The 19,304-nt window shown below is 44.1% G+C and overlaps 1 protein-coding gene and 1 long non-coding RNA gene across 5 annotated transcripts in view; one reads left to right on the top strand and one right to left on the bottom strand.

Annotated features, from left to right (window-relative positions):
• Positions 1 to 19,304, top strand: part of LOC138300861 (uncharacterized) — a 223,784-nt gene that overhangs the window by 38,737 nt on the left and 165,743 nt on the right. Inside the window, exon 2 of the long non-coding RNA XR_011205030.1 lies at positions 15,349 to 15,416. This is a non-coding gene — a long non-coding RNA (uncharacterized lncRNA). The remainder of the gene's footprint in view (positions 1 to 15,348; positions 15,417 to 19,304) is intronic.
• ATP13A2 (ATPase cation transporting 13A2) overlaps positions 1 to 19,304 on the bottom strand; it is a 671,851-nt gene that overhangs the window by 615,157 nt on the left and 37,390 nt on the right. The gene's annotated exons all lie outside the window — the stretch shown is intronic.

Raw genomic sequence — 19,304 nt, 5'->3', positions numbered from 1 at the left:
AGAAAGTCTTAAAACAAATGGTAATGATAAATGCAACAGCTTGCCACTGTAGAGTTTATCATTCCAAATGCAGAAAGTAAGTTAGGAGTCCTTTCATAACACATTTAGCTTCTTCCTAGCAATACTTAAGCTTATGGAAAATATTCCCTAGTTAGACTATCAAGCTAAGTATCTACAATCAGGACAAATTAAAAGGTGCAGTTTTTTCCTCACCAGGGCATATAAAACATTTTATAATGTTCCTGCTTGTAATTACATGGCACCCTATCCCTGGGGCACCTAGGGGAGACTTTAGGGTAAACCTTAGGGTAACATATTAAAATAAGGCAGATTATCACTTTGGAATTACCATTAATTCCAAAGTCAAATTTTCATACATTTTACTTTTGAAACACAGTATGCAAGACAGGGCTGCCTTTAAAAGGGACAGCAGGCAGCACAGCAGTGTACAATCCAGTGCAGGAAATCTACTGGGCCTCCAAAATTCCCTAACCTATTATATCCTAGGAACTTATAGGTAGTTTGAACCCTCCTTGCCCTATTATCAACTAGGGACTTACAGGAGTCTGTCACTGCCAATTGTAATTGTACCATTTTGCCATATACCTTTTATTCAGAGCACTGGCCCTGTTTAGCAGGGCACAGGCAGGGTCATTTACCACCAGTATCAGTCAGAAACATTGGGGTGAACATGTTAAAAGGATGACTTTCTCACATGGCCCCCTCCTACACGAAAGGTGATGGGTAACTAACCTACATCCTGGTAGTCATGATCAGCAAAGTGGAAAAATCTGGAAAGTCCATCTGCATTACGATGGGCCACCCTGGTGTGTGTTCCACTGTGAAGGCAATGCCTGTAGGGAAACTGACCACCTCAACAATTTAGGGTTCTTGCCTCTCATCTACATGAGCCATCTTAGAAGTATGTGGTCAGTTTGAACACGAAGGTGAGTACCAAACAGGTAGGGCTAAAGTTTTTTCAGGGACCAAACCACAGCAAAGGCTTCCCTCTTGATGGCACTCCATCTTTGCTCTCTCTGGAGCAGTCGCTTGCTAATGAAGGCAAGTGACTGATCAAGGATCTCTTCATTTACCTGTGCCAACACTGCCCCAATCCCATGCTCTAAAGCATCTGTCTAACCCACAAATTCCTTTGTGTAATCAGGGGCCAGCAACATTGGTGCTGTACACATAGCTTCCTTCACTGTAAAAGGCCTTCTGACACTCTGGGGTCCACAGAACTCTCTTTGGTCTCTTTTTAGAAGCAAAATCTGTGAGGGGAGCCACAAGTGTCCCATAGTCCTGCACAAATCTTCTAGATTACCCAGTCACACCAAGGAACGCACCTGTGTCTGGGTTGTAGGAGCAGTCCAATCCAATATGGTTTGGATTTTAGCCTGAAGAGGTTGTACATGGCCGCCACCTACAAGGTGACCCAGTTACTCAACTAAACTCTGCCCTATTTGACACTTACTGGCCTTAATAGTCAGGCCTGCCTGCTGCAGGACCTGAAGCACTTCCTTCACGTTGTTCAGGTGATCCTCCCAGGTGGAAACGGGCACAACTATATCATCTAGATAAGCTGCATTGAACTGCCTCAGCCCAAACAGGACCCTGTTCACCAACCTTTGGAAGGTGGCAGGGGCATTCTTAAAGCCAAAGGGCATTACTTTAAAATGATAATTTCCCTATGGGGTGGAGAATGTGGACCTCTTGTTTGCTCCTACACTTAGAGAAATCTGCCAGTAGCCTGAAGTCAAATCAAATGTACTCAAATACTTGGCAGCCCCTAATCTATCAATCAGCACCATGACCTTCTCTAGGACTGAATAGGGCCAAGTCCACTTGTCCTGGCGGGCCCTAGGTGTCACAGGTTCCAACACCCACAAAAAAGTGTTCTGGTTTGTAATCAGCATAGCAGTCGTCTAGTCATACCAGAGCTTCATGATCTCTTGGCTGGCCTCCAGGTTCTGGCTTGCTTTGTACATGTACTCTGCCACGCGAGATCTCAGGCCTAGTACATAGTCCCAGCACATTGTCCTTCACTTCCATGAGAGACATTTCCCAACACGCGCTCATCAGGTACATATGCGGTGCAATCTCCCAAGGACCTCCTGGGCAGATTGTTGAGTGCTCTCTGAACCCCATATAGGTGGTGAAGCCAGCTATGGCCTGAACCTAAACTCTCACTGTTAAGGACTTCTTTAAGTCTAGCTTCCTCCTCTCCCCTACGCTGTTTCCCTCAGGATGATAGGGTGAGGGATAATGGAGCTGAACACCCATCATTCCCATGGTGCTCCTGAATGCTCATGAGGCAAAGGCAGGGCCCTGGTCGGAGCGGAATGCTGCATCTGCATATGTACTGATAAAGACTTGCAAATCTTTACTAACAGTCAGGGCGTCAGCCAACTGTTGTGGCCATACCCACAGAAATCTATAACAGGAATCAACAGTGACTAAGATCTATTTGTATGCACCATCAGGTTGTAGGGGACTACAATGGCCAAGGTACACACACTATAGTGTGAACAAACATGTCCAAGGCACTCGTATACAGAATAAAGTTAATATCCATAGTTTCATAGGTAGCAAATTTTCTTGTGTTTACTGCACATTTCTTCTTCAGTGTCATCCAAATCGGCCCAGCCAACGCAAGATTCATCATGCGACCAATCCTCGCTTTGCCTTCATCAAGGCTGTAATTAACAGGATTACCATATAATATCACTGAATAACACAAGCAAACAAGATATGTGAGTGTGCTCCCCAGTGCTCACATAATTATTAATTTGCCACAGTTGTCCATTCTTGTGTATCATTGGTTAATTGAGCAACTATATCAATATAAAGATGAAAGAAAAAAGAAAAAAATGGTGGGTAGTAAATTGTACCATTAATACCATATAATCTCTTTAATAAAATAAACACCGACAGTCAAGGTTAGTGCTAGCCACCCCAAGTGCTGCATCCATAAAGGTATGGCACCCACTTCACCAACATAGCGTGCACCCCAGGTATAGTGCATTTAAGTAATCACAAGTATAAAGTCAAAGTCAAACTTGCCTCCGCTATATGAAAAAAGGATCAAAAGTTCCACAAATTTTAGAATTCTTAGTGTTGTCTATTCGCAAGTCTCTTCCAAAATCTTGTATTACACCAACACTCCAGAGATCAGTGTGGCTCCTATATATAGTGTCTGTCCAAAAAAATATCGAGTATTGAGATACCATCTGTGAGATAAATGCCATCCACACAGGACACCTCCTCAGGATCAATCTCATGTAGTATTGATGTTACTCGGGCTAAAAACAACCCTGGGCTGTTCATAGATCTTTGTGGTAAACAACAAAAGCGCATCTGCAAGCCTAATGAGCTAAAGGCACTAAGATCATGACTTTCAGGTGGTAGATTTTGGCAGGAAAAAAAATGTAAATATCCAAGGTTGTTTTGTATTATTTGTGCACTGGGTTGTTATCTAGTGCTGTGCTGTGCGCATTTGCTATTGCATAGGTGCGCATGTGACCGATTAAGTGTCTGTAATCTAAGACTATTCTATATGAATGATCTGGTTCTGAACGGGGAAGAACGGTTATTCATTGCAGAGACACATGGCTCAATTACTTCCTGGTACACAAGTTGTGTGATAATCTCTCTCACCAAAGCTTTAGCCTCATGTTTAATAGGGTATTGCGGTTGAGGCTGTGGTGAAGATTTAATGGGTATTACATGGTAGGGGGAATCTTTATCCCACCCTACATGGTTGGGGTACAGAGTGGGAGCCTGCGCCAGAGGCCAATTACCGGCACAGGCTTCGTTTGCAACGTCCGAAACCAGGACTGAGAAAGAAGGCAAAATGACATCTTCCCCATGTGGGAGCCTGCCGACATATTCAGGAGGCCAATCTTTTTCTGCCAATAGTATATCACAGTTTAGGTTGTCCCACAATATTAAATTGTGCGCTCTATGTCCCCCCTCAATTAGGATATTTAATTCATAAACCACCCTGTTGTTTATCTCAGCGTTTTGTTTAGAACCCTCTGGTGCATATTTATGACCTTGCTTAGGGGTAGTAATTTTAATTGGTGGTTTAGTTGGTCTGGCCCCCAGACTATCCGTTCCCATACTGGTATAGGTTTCAGAGATAATTTTTGCCAGCTCGCGCTCCTGCTCCAGTTGAGGAATCTCCCAGAGCCATTGTACATCCATTTCATCCCCAAGGTACCATGTGTGGTCGTGTAAATTGTGGTGAAAACTGAACCCCAAGTGTTATAGTCCTCTATTGTGGGAACCATACTAAATGGCAAGTACATTGTGAGAATTATATGTTTGTCTTGGGGTCCCATATGGGTTAGCACTCCATCCAGCTGATTAGTTTTTTGTGAAATCCAGAACAGAATCTTCTCCCACTCCGTTGGTGCTTTTCCTATTACTGAGTGTACTGCTTGTGGATTAATTCACTGAACGGCCAATTGATGAACAGATAGATCAACCCTTGATGAGGTGGTGTTCAAAGTTCGCAATACCAATTGTATTACATGTCTATATATTGCTACTAGCTCTTTGTAAAGTGTGCATACTTCCGCCATATAGCCTGCACATTGAGGTGTGGCATGTACGTGCTAATTGTTGGCCAGGTCGGTCCATCATTACTTAAAGGACTCAAAGGGTTGTATTACATGTGGAAGAGCGGCATTAAACAGGTTTTGTTGTTCTTGATAAGGGAGAGGTATCGCTAAGTATTGATAAGAGTGGTTCTGCTGTGGTATGTATGCTATTCTGTATGTGTGAAATGTACTTTCATTATCATCTGTTTCAGGGAAGGTAAGCCGGGAGTAGAATATTTCTTTTCTATATGCATAGTGGGGTTCCGTGACAAATGTAACATCTCGCCCTCTTCTGTTAAGCCATGGGCTAAATGAAACTGCATGAGCCAATGTCTGCAGTTCTCCTGAATGTTTATCATCTTTGCCATACTTAAGAATTGACATCAGGGCTAGGAACACCAACTGGGGAAATCCTTTTAAGGGTTCAAGCTTGAACAACCTACAGCCTAGATAGGTACTCCCTATTTAGCTGAGGAGGATTGTCCCCAAGACCACGATCTCCATATAATGGTACTTAGGTTACTTTCACTGTGTGTATGAGACAGAGATACTTAGGAGTCTCGTAAAATTAATGCCTACACCTTCATTTGTGGCGTCATGTCGTATGGACTCTCGTATCTCAACGAGACTGCTGGATTTGGGGCGGCAGCACCTCTGCTTGTAGGCTACGGAGTCACTCCCACACCAGTTGGCAGTTGTCAACCTAACCCTCTAGACTCTCTAGCAGCACCTCACCCAAACCCAAATGGCAAAAGTGATTTGTGGTAGCCTAGCACATGGAATTCTGAAAACCCCTCAGGGAAATCATGGTGAACAAGCCTTACCCTTTTCTCTCCACATACGAGTCTAGTAAAACACATAGGCAAGAAAAAGAGATGCAGGATAGTTTTCAATACATTTATTGAAAAGACTGCCACCTAAGATAAAATGCATGAGCTGCAATTATTAGGATAAGGAGAAATAACAAAATTAGGATTGTGAATTTTAGAGATGCAAAGATGAACAACCCCAACCTATTACAGTAGCATGAATATATATAATTCCTACCTCGAACTAATCTCTAGCCCCTAGCGATAGCATGGCGGTGTAAGCCAAATCTATCCATGCAGTGTCCATGAGAAGCACACCCAACCCCCATTACCTTGGAACAAGGTCAGGTCTCCAGATCAGGCTCCAATGAGACACAAAGGCTGAGGTCAGACGCAAACCGGCAAGTAGTATGGATGGAAAATCCTGGCTGGAAACCCCTCTAATGCCCCTTGGTCTTACAAGATGTTTATATTGGGGACATGTTTTGTTCTTGCACAGAAGCAGACGTGGGTATGTAACTAGGTGCTGGACTGTTACCTCAGTCTTCTAGTGGCAATACAAAATATTATCCTATGTGCCTTGCACTGTGTTCCTGCTAGCCCGAGGTAAAAGAACACAATGAAAATTATGTCATCCATAACACTGATAGTGACATTCTTGCAGAATAGCAACGGATTATGAAAACAAAGACACTGATACTAAAACTGTCTCTGCTAAAATAAATAAAACTGAATAAATGAAAATAGAGCATATTATCTAGGTAAAAGGACACAGGTCGCAAGCATAAGCTAATATTGTGCCCAGGCAAGGAGCCAAAATGGACCCAAGACAGTGGCACAGGACTGCAAAACTCCTTCACTTTGGCAGAAATGTTGGGCCAATAGAAATGGTTCCAAGTCTTATTCTGACCCAAATGACCTGCCAAGGGGATGTCATGTCTCAAAGTGAGGTAGAGTTCCCTATACTTTTGAGGTGCCACCAACCCTCTGGTGGCTCCCTCCTTGAGGTATCTGGCCTCAGTGTATAGGACTCCCTCATCCCAGTAAACGTTATGGGATCCACTAACATCATCCACTTCTTGCCTAGAGGCAATCTGCCTCGAGCTCTCAAGAGTGGGACACACTCTCTGTCCCTGGCGAAACTCCTCTCTGATGGGTTCACCAGTTCCTCATAAGTTGGGCAGATCTTGCAAGGGTGGAATACCACCATCTGAGGTCAGATCCTTCAGTACCTCTGGAGTTCTCTGGGATGGCTCACCAGATCCAGTGCCCTTTCCCTTGACATCGGATTCTTGGTCCACTATTCCAGAGTCCAAGCGTCCAGCCCTACCCTGCTGAGCAGCCTGTGTCCTGGTCACAGCACATAACCACTCAGGGAGATCCAGCATCCTTGCTTTGACCATTCTCTCTGCCTCTGACCAGTCAGAAGCTTCAAGATCATTTCCCAGTAAACACTCTCCTGGGAGTGCAGGAGACAGAGCTACCTGCCTTGGGCCCGTCACACCTTCTCATTCCATACTCACCATTGCCATGGGATGGAGTTTGGTTCTGCTGTCTGTATACGTTACCTGGTGGTACTCACCAGTTATGATCTGCTCTGGAGAAACCTGCTTCTCTGTGACCATAGTCACACTGGCATCTGTATCTGTCAGAGCCCCAAACACAGTTCCATTGATATTAGGCCTCTGCCTGTACCTCTCCATCCTGGGAGGCAAGGGGGCCTTCACTGCAATTTCCGCCCCACTCAAGGACACTAAGGTTGCCTCTGTTAACCCCTTCATCTCTGGGACAATCTCCAACCCCACACCTACACTAGCAATCGCTGTGGACTGCCCACCGGTGGGGGCATTGTGCAAACAGCATCTCCACATTTGTGTCCTGGCTGATCACAGTCAAAACACTAGTCACAAAACTTTTCTGCCTTTGTAGGATTAAAGTTCCTCCCCAAATAACCCCTTTTCCTAAAAGTGGCATGGCTTGGGGTCCCACTCTCTAGTGCAGGTTTTTGTTGGCCTTGTGGAGACTCCCTGTTTTTGATCTTCCTTCCGCTGGCCTTTCCCCCTGGAAGAAGATCTGTCCTCTTATCTTTTGGTCACCTCCCTGGTGTTGATTAGAACCCCAGGTTCTCACCCTCTCATTAGCTGTCTCCCCCAGTTCCGTGGGGCCAGACAACCAAAGTCCACTAGATACTGGTGTAACATCTCTTGTACACAACAAGTCAGGATGTGCTCTTTAAGAATTCAATGATGTAGCCCCTCATAGGTACTCACTTGGTCACCCTTAACCCAGCCGTCTAGTGCCTGCCCTGAGAGATCTACAAAGTACACCTAGGACTGTGTGCACACCTTTGAGTGTCCCTGAACCTCACCCTGTACCGTCGTGGGGTCATTCTTGACGAAGCATTGCTTTATGTGGGAGTAAGATTTTTCCCAATCTCTCAGTAGAGCCTCTATGAGCCTATCCCTCCCAGTTATTAGAATCAGTTCCCACAGGAGTGAACCTCAATTCAAAGAGTGGATCTCTTTCATCTCATGGGCCCTTTCAAATGCAGTCAATCATTTATCAATATTATTCCCCTCAGTGTACATGGAAAGTAATCCCTTGGGGAAGTCTAAAATTACCTCTACCCCACTTGGGTTTCTCCGCACTTTCTTTAGTGTCACTACCACCATTTCTTCTCTCTTCTTCCCTTGCCCACCTCTTCTTTTGCAGCTCTAGCTTCTCCTTTTCTATAGCTTTGAACTGAGCCGGACGTTTTCTCTCTTCAAGAGACAGTTTTGGCTCCCCTCTGAGAAAGCCGTTCCTTTCTCTCCTAGCTGGGAGCACAACTCTAGTACTGCAAGTTGTAGACAGGGTGTCATCCTCCTCCTTCTCCTGGTGGAGGTTGTTGGGCGGGTTACCTTCCCCCCACCCCTTTATTCTTTGGATCTGTCTGTACCCAGGCCTTCATGGATCTAATCGACTCTGCCTTCCTGATCTTGTTGCTAGTAGGTAACCCCCAGACCTACACTGAACCCTAAGCTCAGCCACTTTGTTCAGTTTAGCCAGATCCAGCTCCAAGGTATCCCTTGTTTTAGTCACAAAAACTTCACAATCAGAAATAGAACATGCTTGGAGAATCAAAAGAATGGATTAAAAACCCGTTTTTAGTCCAAATTTCAAAAATCCTAAATCAAAGGTTTTGTTCTAAGTCAATTTAGCAGATCTTTACTGATCTTAACTCACTTTACAGTATGGTGTAATTCAAACACAAGTCCACATCCACACCGCTGAACACCAATTATGTTGGAGGCTGGTTATTAGTAGACTAAGTATTCACCTACCACTAGCAATAAGGCCCCCAGACAATGTGTGGTTCAGTTAAGGTCTCACAACATCAGCCCCTGGCTCAATCCCTAGTAGCTTGGCAACAAGCAGGCAGGCTTAACTTAGGACACAGGTATTTAAAGCATTTAAATACACCAATACAGTAAGTAAGTATTGCACAACACACATTAAAAATCACACACACATTTATAAAAATAGTAAATATTTTTATCTTTAAAATGACACCGCACCGATAAAAATCCAATATGGGGAACCAGAGATATGAAATTTTAAAGATGAAATAAAAACAAACGGGCTTTCTAATGCAAAGAAATCAATAGTGCCAACTGGGGACATCTGGTCGTGCTTGACCCCGACCGCAATGGAGCCCTGCTTGGATATACTGAGCGGGAGGCCTCAGGCAAAGTTTTATCTTCGCAATTAGAAACCTTTCTGGAGCATTTCTCACCTGACGTTTTCAGTCCTCCTCAGAAGGTTGATTTCCATGCAACGTCGTGGGAGTGCTTTTCCAAGGGGCCTCTGTCAAATCCAGGAAGTCTGGACCTCCGGAGCTTTCAGCAGGAAGAAACTGAAATCCTGACTGGGTCGCGGTTGAAGGTAGTCTGTTTGACTCATGACGGCGACTCGGTCCACTTGCTGACCTTTTTCCAAAAGTCTCTCCAAACATCTCGAACTTCTTCCTCTTGAGGGTTAAAAGTGTCCAAAATACAAATCCAAGGGTTTAAAAGTTGTGAGACGGTCCTTGGACGTTTAGGACCACAATTCCTGCAATGCACCTGGCCAAATCCTTAAAAGTCCACTAGACGGAGTCCGGTCTGGGGACTTTTGTGATTGTTAGTGCAGGCAAGCTCTGTTGACCTGTTGCTTTCGGGGAGTCCACTCCTGAGTCCTTTTTGAAGCAAGGCAAAGTCCTTAGGGTTGTTGTTCCGGTGTGCAACAGGAGCAGTACTTCAGTGTGCAGTCCTCATGGTTCCAGAAGGGCAGTCCTTCTTCTTTGGGTTTCAGGAAGCAGATCTGAGTTGCAATGCAGGTCAGCCACTTTTATTCAATCATCTTTGGAAACAAGCAGGGGGCACCCTTGTCCAGTGAGCTGCAGGGTGCCACCCAAAAGCATGACAGCTTCCTCCAAAGTGTTGCATTTTCTTGTCCCATAAATACTACACTTCAAAATTCCAATATAGATTACTTTCCTCCAGGGGAGCAAGGCCTGGTTAAACAAACCTTCTTGTGTGGCTCATTTCCATTACCACTGCCCCTCTGAACAGTTGCAAATTCCTTTCCCGGGACTGCTATCTATCTGTGGGGTACAGGGTGAAAGGGCAGGCCTGGCTGGCATTCCTTTCTGCCCTGCTTTCTTTGAAGCCTATTTTGATTTACCAAGCCCCTTTCCGGGCCTGGCCTGGCCTCAGCATCTGCCAATGCAACCCCCCATCAGATAGCCTCTGCTCAATGTAGGCCACTTATCACCTCAAAGGAGCCTGGCTAATCCTGTTAAGGCTGACCAATCATGAGAGGCCGCTAGCAGGCTGGAATTAAGTTTACAGACAAGCAAGTCTTATAACTTCTTTTCTGCATTAGTTATGATACATTCAACAGTGGCAAATTGTTGGATTTACCCTTACCATTTGTTTTGAGTCCTTTATTTCATGACACATTTAGCTTCTTCCTAACAAAATATTCCATAGTTAGCCTATAGAGCCAAGTGTTTACAATGAGGAAAAGAAAGGTGCAGTTACCCTCACCAGGACATAAAAAAACATATTTTATGAAGTCCCTGCTTATAGTTACATGGGACCGTATCCTTGGACCATCTGTGGGAGACCTTAGGGTGACATATGTAAAAATAAGGTAGATAATCACTGTGAAAGAACCTTTAATTACAAAGTCAAATTTGTACACATTTTACTTTTTAAAGACAGTCTGTAAGGCTGGACTGCCTTTAAAAATGACAGCAGGCAACACAGCAGTGTACGCTCCAGTGCAGGAAATCTACTGTGCCTCTAAACATCCATGCCCTATTATATACTCAGGACTTACCAGAGTCTGCCATTGCTAATTGTACCATTTTACCATATACCCTTTATTGGGAGCACTGGCCTTGGGCATGTGTAGTAAAGCCCTGAGCACTGGGCAGGGTCAAATACCACCAGTATCAGTCAGAAACATTGGGGTGAACATGCTAAAAGTCTTCCCACACCCTGAAACCTTTCGCTACCATAGTTTGTTTCAAATTATCCTACTACAAGAGACCTGGTCACAGAAGGCTCATCATTTGGAGGGCTACACAAATCACTTCATCCCTGCAAACAACAGAGCATGAGAGAACCATGGGTGGCTTTGCCATTTATGTATCAATCACCAGTGCAATTGAGTCCTGGGAACAAGAGTGATGATGCTGGGCTACAAGTAGTACGTCTGTCCCTCAAAACTTCTAGAGGTTAAAACAAGAAAATCACCTTAGTAGAAGGTTACATTCATACAAATGCTAGATCAAGGACAGAGGCCTCTGACAAGCTGATTGACATCTAAATAGGCTTAGGGTCAAAGAGGCCCAGCAATGATCTCAGGTGAGTTCAATATGTGGCCAAAGAGCGCACTAACCATGAGTGAGATAACAGAGGTACAAGATAGCAACTGGATGATACCGCCTCAAGATTTTCCTGGGTGGCACAAAGACAATAAAAAAGGACAGGCCTTACAAGGCAAACTTGAACACCTAGGCCTCGGAGACTTAAATGGTCGCATACCTCTGGACAAACCGCCTGGCCTCTCATACTTAACAACAACTGCAGCATATTTAATTGATTAAACTTTCGTCAGTCTCTCCCTGCTGAACGCCGTTTCTTCCTTTGGCTTTAGAGAAAAAATTAACAGTAACCACAACCACAAGAGATAACCGTTGCTATTGGTCTGGATAACTAAGACTGTGCAGCAGACCAAGGGATTGAAGGTCATACAATCAATCTCAAATGCATCAAATATACCACAGACACACACTCAACCTTGGCCTTAGAGGCTAACTAACTACTGGCATCCACTCATACTCTTGCAGGAGATTCTCTGTCTCCCTGGGTAAGGTTTACTGAATCATTTGTACACCAGCATGATAAGCCTGTTCTATACAGAAATAAATACAAATCACAAAACATGATCCTCCATTAAGGATGGGGAACCAACCACTTGATAAGGAGGGCCAAAAGGATGGCAAGCTCGCTGTGGAGATTCCTTAAAACGTCGCCAATCGATCCATCAATATTACACAAGCAGAGGCAAGAAGAAAGCTGAAGGAGGAGAAAAAGAATAACCTGAGGGAGAGATGAAACTCCTTCCGGTCAAAATTACTGTACAACATCAGGGCAGACAATTCCACAAACTTCTAGCGGGCTGTAGAGTGGGCAGAAATCTCCCAAACGTCGCCTCGGAGACAACCTGGTTCCTCTTCCTGCTTGACCATTTCAATCACTCGGCACAGCTGAATTAATCTCATGTACAGGGAAATGGCTTGGAGTCTATTAACCTCTTGCAACTGCAGCCCTAGAGCAGCGATCACAGAACATCCTGGTGTTCTATCTCTGCCAGTTGAGTCGAGAAACATATTGCAAAAGGCCAGAGAAGGGCACGCCAGGCCCAGGCAGAATCCCACCTGCTATTTACAAGGAAGATCGAACATTCTGGACAATTAGCTCCACTTTTCTCTACCAACTTGCAGCTGAACTGCATTCCTCCTTCAAGGTGTGGCACGATTTTCGCACCAATATACAAGGGTGGAGACAAGGGGGTTTCTAGGAACTATCGCTTGGTATCAACATTTGATAATGATGTCAAATATTTTGCATGGGTGTTATTAGAAGAGCTTACAGCTTTGGGTTGAGGCTAATAACATCATTCCGCCAAGCCAAACCGGGTTCATGAAGCATACTGGGACCTCGGTCAACCTCATGGTTCTTTCCCTAATATCTGACCAAGCAAAATCCAGTTGCCAACCAGTCTATTTGGGTTTCATCGATTATAAGTCTGCATTCAACAAGGCCAACAAGGAGAGGCTTTGGCAGAAATTGGCCGCTCTGATAAAGTAGACCCGGGTGGCCTACTTAGGGCCCTGGAATTATTGCATAAAGACACATGGGCTTGGCCAGGCCAAACAAAACCGCGTAAGGTCCCAAGCAGGGTTACGCCCTTGCACCAACACTTTTCAACCGTTCCTATCAGTTCTGACTTCCACATTAAATTCAGTCAATTTCTATCCGTCCAAATTAGGGGGGCTTTCAGCTCTCGAATTTGTTGTATGCAGATAATCTAGTCTGATTAGTAGAACCAAAATCAGCCTGCAGCGCCTTCTTGACGTAACCTCAGCCTTTTCAATTAGGAATGGCTTGACAAATCAACAAAAAAATTCTAAGATCCTGGTAAATTAAGGAGCTAGATAACAAAAACCTATGTAGTTTCTGGATCAGGAAAGGTCAGAGTCAACCAAAAGCTTTAAGCACCTCGAAGTCTACTTCAATGGGAACAGGAGCGATAGCGATCATTTAGGAAAAATCAGAAAGAAAGGCAATGCATGGATTGTCGGCCTTAGGCCCCTTTGTCTCCCACAAAATTAAAAGACCCTACCTCTGCTTATGCTTATGCTTCAGGTAGCCCAAGCAAAGATGCTTCCGACCTTAACTTATGGAAGTGAAGCTCGAAATTGGAGGGGGTTAGTGCAATCCTGGATAACATACTACTTAAGGGCTATAGATCAAATTTTCAGCTTCCTTCCCATTCATTTCCAGCCCAGATAAGGCTGGAGTTTGGTATTGTTAATCAATCATTGGCACGGAAGGCAGCATTTATGATGTGTTGCCATAAACTTAGGTCTGCAAAAGAAGAGTCACTAGGCCATTACCTTTGGTCTGAACTGGAAACTAAGCAAAGCTCCCCAGCAAGATCTTGCTAGTCACAGGCCTTGAGCACTCTAGGTCTAACAAGGTCCTGCAGTCTATCTACTAGCCATCAGGAGTTCAAAAGGACGGCAAAATCAAGCACACAACACTCTCATTGTTAGCGGACAAGCCTCCCTACAAAACACGGCTGAATGAAGCTTCATACCTATATATGGCTGAAACCCCAAAGCTACCTAAGCAAACTTTATAACAATTGGTCCAAGGTACAGTTTTTGAAATACAGGATGGGGATAATACGGACTCCAATTTATTCTCCCGTATGGAAAAGACAGACGGGACTATCCATATAGTGTGCTTGTGCCCCACCTTAATGGAGGACCGACAACAATTGCTACGAAGAATTTGGGATGCATGGGGCATAAGGATTTGCAGGGAGACTGTTGGCCTGCTTTAATTCTATGGATATTAGGTTAAACTGTGCACTGGTAAAATTCCTTCAGCGATTCACGAAAAAGGTGGAGGTCATGGCTCAAGCAGATGAAGGGAAGAGTTGTGGCTAGATAATTAACAGCTTTGGCTTCAGCCTAAACTCCTGTCCTTAAAATGTTTTTGTTTGTGTGTGGGCTCTGTAAGCCAGATAAAGTATCTGAATACCAAGTCTGTTGTAACCGCACCTCTTACAATAAGATCCTCAACATCCTACCGACTTGGCAGTGTGGTCATGGCTCCTCAAACTTCATCAGTCACTCTTGTTTATCACTTAGGAAATCAACAATATTTCCAGCCCTATGCTGGTCTGTTACTCAACTATAGTCTTGACATGCCTGGACCCTTGCACCTGTACTTTCTATTGATAACAGTTCAAGCACCATAACCACCCTGAGCTCTGAAGCAGCTTTTATTCTTACTCTAGATACACTGCACTTTATCTTTTGCACCTGTATGTTTATGGTTTTATTGATCACAAAAATTGCTTCTTATGCAATCCCAACAAACTTGCTCTTTTACGGAATAATTGTTTATAAAAACAGCTTTTTACCCTAGCCGAGTTGCACTGGGGGAGGGGGCCATGCTTAGAATATAGGCTACAGTTTACCGGCCTGCCTTAATTATATATACACCAGCCTGTTGTCACAACTGGCGTTAACCGGCTTGGGGTTGATTCACCTCATGCACAGGGTCCGAAGTGATCCCCTTTTAAATCTCGCCACAAAATTTTCCTCCAGATGGGACAATGGTGATGGCACTATGTGACTGTTTCATGCATTTTTCTTTTTGACATATTTTTATTGTGTTTATTTTATACTGTATTGCTTTAACTTCTTCTATTCCAGTGTCGTAACATTTACATCTTGGCCCGGACCCACGAGGGAAGTGCTGGTGCTCCCCCCGCGGGCCACCCACGCCCCCTCACCGGGAATGGCAGCAGCCGACCACCCCCCACTCAACCCCCCAGCAATCTGATCACATCAGCATGCCGACATCATCAGATGGTGCCAGTGGCGGTGGAAGCCATTTTGATTCCTTTGCTGCAACTCGTTGTGGCAATGGTAGACCTGCAGTTTGTTTAGTTTCATGTGTTTGGCAATGCCATTTATTAATGATGTTTTTGTAAATGGTGTACTAAACGCAAGATATTTAGCTTATGTTTCAAATTGCCTTTAGATTTGTGCACAGATATTTGTGTTGTCTTATGTGTAATTTTAGTTTGTTTTTCCTTTTTAGTGGTATATCATTGAGGCTTGCTGTGTCTGAGCAGAGTGGGAGTTGGTGAATCTAGCTGTCCCAGGCAAGTGAGTGGTATCCTTTTGGCATATATGGGACTTTGTCATAAAACCACACTTTGTTTATTACTTATTTTTACACAGTGTTGGTTGTTGTTGGCGTTTTTGTCAAGTTACTTTTATTACGAAGGATCACAGCTAGCCACAGGATGACTGCTCAGCAGGTTATTGGTATGCTTTTTGAGTCTTCTTCTGACCATGATTATGAGACTGACTTTGCATCTGAGAAAGAGGAGCAAATGCAAGATTCTGGCAGTGAATCTTCTGTCCTAGAGGAATCATTTGATGAGGAAGCCACTTGCAGTGCAGATGAAGTGCATGTTTTAGAGGAGGACAGTGATGCGCCAATACTGCAACAGGCTGAGGCTGAAAGGCTTCCCATTGGAAGGCCTGAACTCTGGGTTGCCCCAAAGATGGAACAGCGGGCGTTGCCTGCCTTTACTGGTCTCCCAGGGTGTATAGTGAATACATAGAACTTTTTGCCTATCAATTTATTTCAGCTGTTTATAGACAATGTATTTTGGAAGAGATTGTTGAGCAGACTAACTTGTATGCTGAACAGTATTTGAGGGACAACAGTCAGTGAAAAACTTAGGCCACACTCTAGAGCTACTGGGTGTATTCCCACAAATCTGGAAGACTTAAAGTCCTTGGGCTAAACTTTTTGATGGAGCCGATAAGGAAGCTGTCACGGTCTTCATATTGATCTACTAGTCCCTTGATGGCAACGGCCATATGTCCTGCAACCATGAGTCGTAATCAGTATTTGCTTCTTCTCCGGATGCTGCATTTTGTTGATAATGCGTTAGCGTTGTCAGAAGATCACCTTGATTCTGACTGTCTTCTTGTCCTTGATCACTTTGTAGATTGTTTTTCAGAGATCACATTCCAGGGAAAAAAATAGCTGTGGATGAGTCTTTGGTACTGTGCAAGGGCCATTTGGTTTTTAGGCAATACATTCCTAGCAAGAGGGCACATTATGGAATTAAGATGTGTAGGCTGTTTGAGAGCAGTAGAGGGTCTGTCTATAATTTCTGGGTCTACACTGGTACGGATTGCATTATTGACCCCTCCCCCCCCGGTTGTCCGTCCACTTTTGGAATTAGTGAGAAAATTGCGTGGACTCTTGGTAGACGACTATTTAACAAAGGTCACCATTTGTACCTAGATAACGTCTACAATGGTGTGCAATTGTTCAGGGAATTTTTCAAAGTGGACATTGTTGCTTGTGGCACAATCCACTCTAACTGTAAAGGCTGGCCAAGGGAGCTTGTGTATATTAAAAAAAAAAAAAAAAAACTTGAGGGGACACTGCAGTGCCTTGCGTAATGATGAGCTTCTAGGAGGGATGTCTACATGCTGATTACCATCCATGATGAGAGTACTTCACCTGGGACTGTTTGGAGTCAGGTTGCTGAAGAGCACAAACCTGTGTGCATTTTAGTCGACAGTAAGCACAAAGGTGGTGTAGATAGAGTAGATCAGAGGTTGGACTCTTACACTACTGTTTGTAAGGCTTACGTTTGGCATAAGAAGTTGGCTATACATCTCTTCCATTTAGCAACTTTTAATGCTTTTGTTGTGTTCAAAGATTGTTCTCCTGAGTCAAAGATGACATTTGTTAAGTTTCAGGAGTCTGTGATACAGAGCCTTGTTGTTGTGAAACACGCAAGAGTTCCTAGAGAAGCAGTGGTGGAGGATGTGGCTAGATTGAAAGATTGCGCCTTTCATGATCACATTCCTCCTATGCCCAAAAAAGACTATTTAACAAAAGGTCACCATTTGTACCTAGATAACGTCTACAATGGTGTGCAATTGTTCAGGGAATTTTTCAAAGTGGACATTGTTGCTTGTGGCACAATCCACTCTAACTGTAAAGGCTGGCCAAGGGAGCTTGTGTATATTTAAAAAAACTTGAGGGGACACTGCAGTGCCTTGCGTAATGATGAGCTTCTAGGAGGGATGTCTACATGCTGATTACCATCCATGATGAGAGTACTTCACCTGGGACTGTTTGGAGTCAGGTTGCTGAAGAGCACAAACCTGTGTGCATTTTAGTCGACAGTAAGCACAAAGGTGGTGTAGATAGAGTAGATCAGAGGTTGGACTCTTACACTACTGTTTGTAAGGCTTACGTTTGGCATAAGAAGTTGGCTATACATCTCTTCCATTTAGCAACTTTTAATGCTTTTGTTGTGTTCAAAGATTGTTCTCCTGAGTCAAAGATGACATTTGTTAAGTTTCAGGAGTCTGTGATACAGAGCCTTGTTGTTGTGAAACACGCAAGAGTTCCTAGAGAAGCAGTGGTGGAGGATGTGGCTAGATTGAAAGATTGCGCCTTTCATGATCACATTCCTCCTATGCCCAAAAAAGACTTTCCCGGTAAGAAATGTAGAGTCTGTGCACGAAGAGGTGCCCCGATTGTCCTTCTAAGCCTGGGCTGTGTGTAGATGGCTGTTTCAGAAGATACCACACCCGGAAGAATTATTGGGAAATACAGTAAGAGTGAACTCCCTGTTCTGTATTGTTTTATATTTTTTTGTTCAGTTTCACGGTTGGCATTACTGTCATGTATTTAGTTACAGATTTTGTGTTTGTAGTATTGTACTTACTTATAATTAGATAGTATTTTCTTTTTGTTAAAAAAAATGTGATGGCGCTGTGCATGGAGTGGCTCCTGGCTGGTGGTGTGCGTGGAGGGGCGCTTGGCTAGCGGTGTGTGTGAGCTGGCGCTTGGCTGGTGGTGTAAATAGTGAATTGCTGTTGGTCACTACAACACACTGCTAGCCAACCACCAGTCCACTGACTCCATCAGCTGGTGTGATTGCTGTATAAGGCATGTGGGCGTGTAAAAGTGATGGGCCCTTGAATGGCGCTGTCTGTGGATGTGAGTGTTTTAATGTGCTAGGCTGCGGCATGTATGGTCTTGTACATGTCACATATAAAAAGGTGTGTGAATGGACTGTAAAGCAGTTGTTGCCTGGACGTGGCTTTCCAGCTCATGAGCTGTGAGTCGTTGGTTCAGTATTTTTCACCTTTCAGTTATTAACAGTGCATTTCATTTTTGTGAAATCTCTTGTTAATACATTTTTATCCATTGACCCATCACTCAACCTCGTGCCAAATCCAACTATTATGTGTGTGGTAAAATAAAACAAATTTTTAAAAAATGCTCCGCTGTGATCAGGCATCAAAGCACACACGACATGCTAGGTGACTTGGGTGGGATCCCAATGATGAAGCATTCCACCAACTAGGTTGGTGGGTGAGGAGACTTTTTACCAAAACCTAAGGGCATTTCTTTTCACAATTTGAGTGTCCGGAACATCGCAGAAGTAAGAATCTTGATAGCATGCTTGCTTCTTTTCTAGAGAAAAAGTACCAACTCTAGATAAGTTTGAAAACTAGACACCCAGTGGAGTACAGAGTGGATCTCAACAAGTTTCTCAGCCATAATGCCCTGTAAACTTTAAAATGCGACTAAAAATAACACATTTTCTTGTATTTCTGCGCCATATTCTTCCAGAAGCAAAAATAAACTAGAAACTTCCTGCCACCCACCATTCCCCCCGGTCTCCTGATAAAAATGCTGCCTCACTTGTGTGGGTGGGTCAAGTGCCCACGACAGGGAAGGGGCCAAAACACAATGTGGACACATCAACATTATCTATTACAAAACAACCTGTTTTTTCGGGGTGGGGGGGCACCTGCGTTTTTTGTCCCAGGCTCGGCAGCCCATCTAAGGAAATCTACCACACCCAGACATTTCTGAAAACTAGTCACCCGGGGGAGTACAGGGAGGTGTGGCTTGCGTGGATCCCCCAACATTTTCTTACCCGTACTCACCTGCAAACCTCAAATTTAGCAAAACAAAGCACATTTTCATCTCTTTTCTGT

The sequence above is a fragment of the Pleurodeles waltl genome, chromosome 6, assembly GCF_031143425.1.
Source record: "Pleurodeles waltl isolate 20211129_DDA chromosome 6, aPleWal1.hap1.20221129, whole genome shotgun sequence".
Taxonomy (NCBI): Eukaryota; Metazoa; Chordata; class Amphibia; order Caudata; family Salamandridae; genus Pleurodeles; species Pleurodeles waltl.
This window is presented reverse-complemented; position numbering and strand designations above follow the sequence as displayed.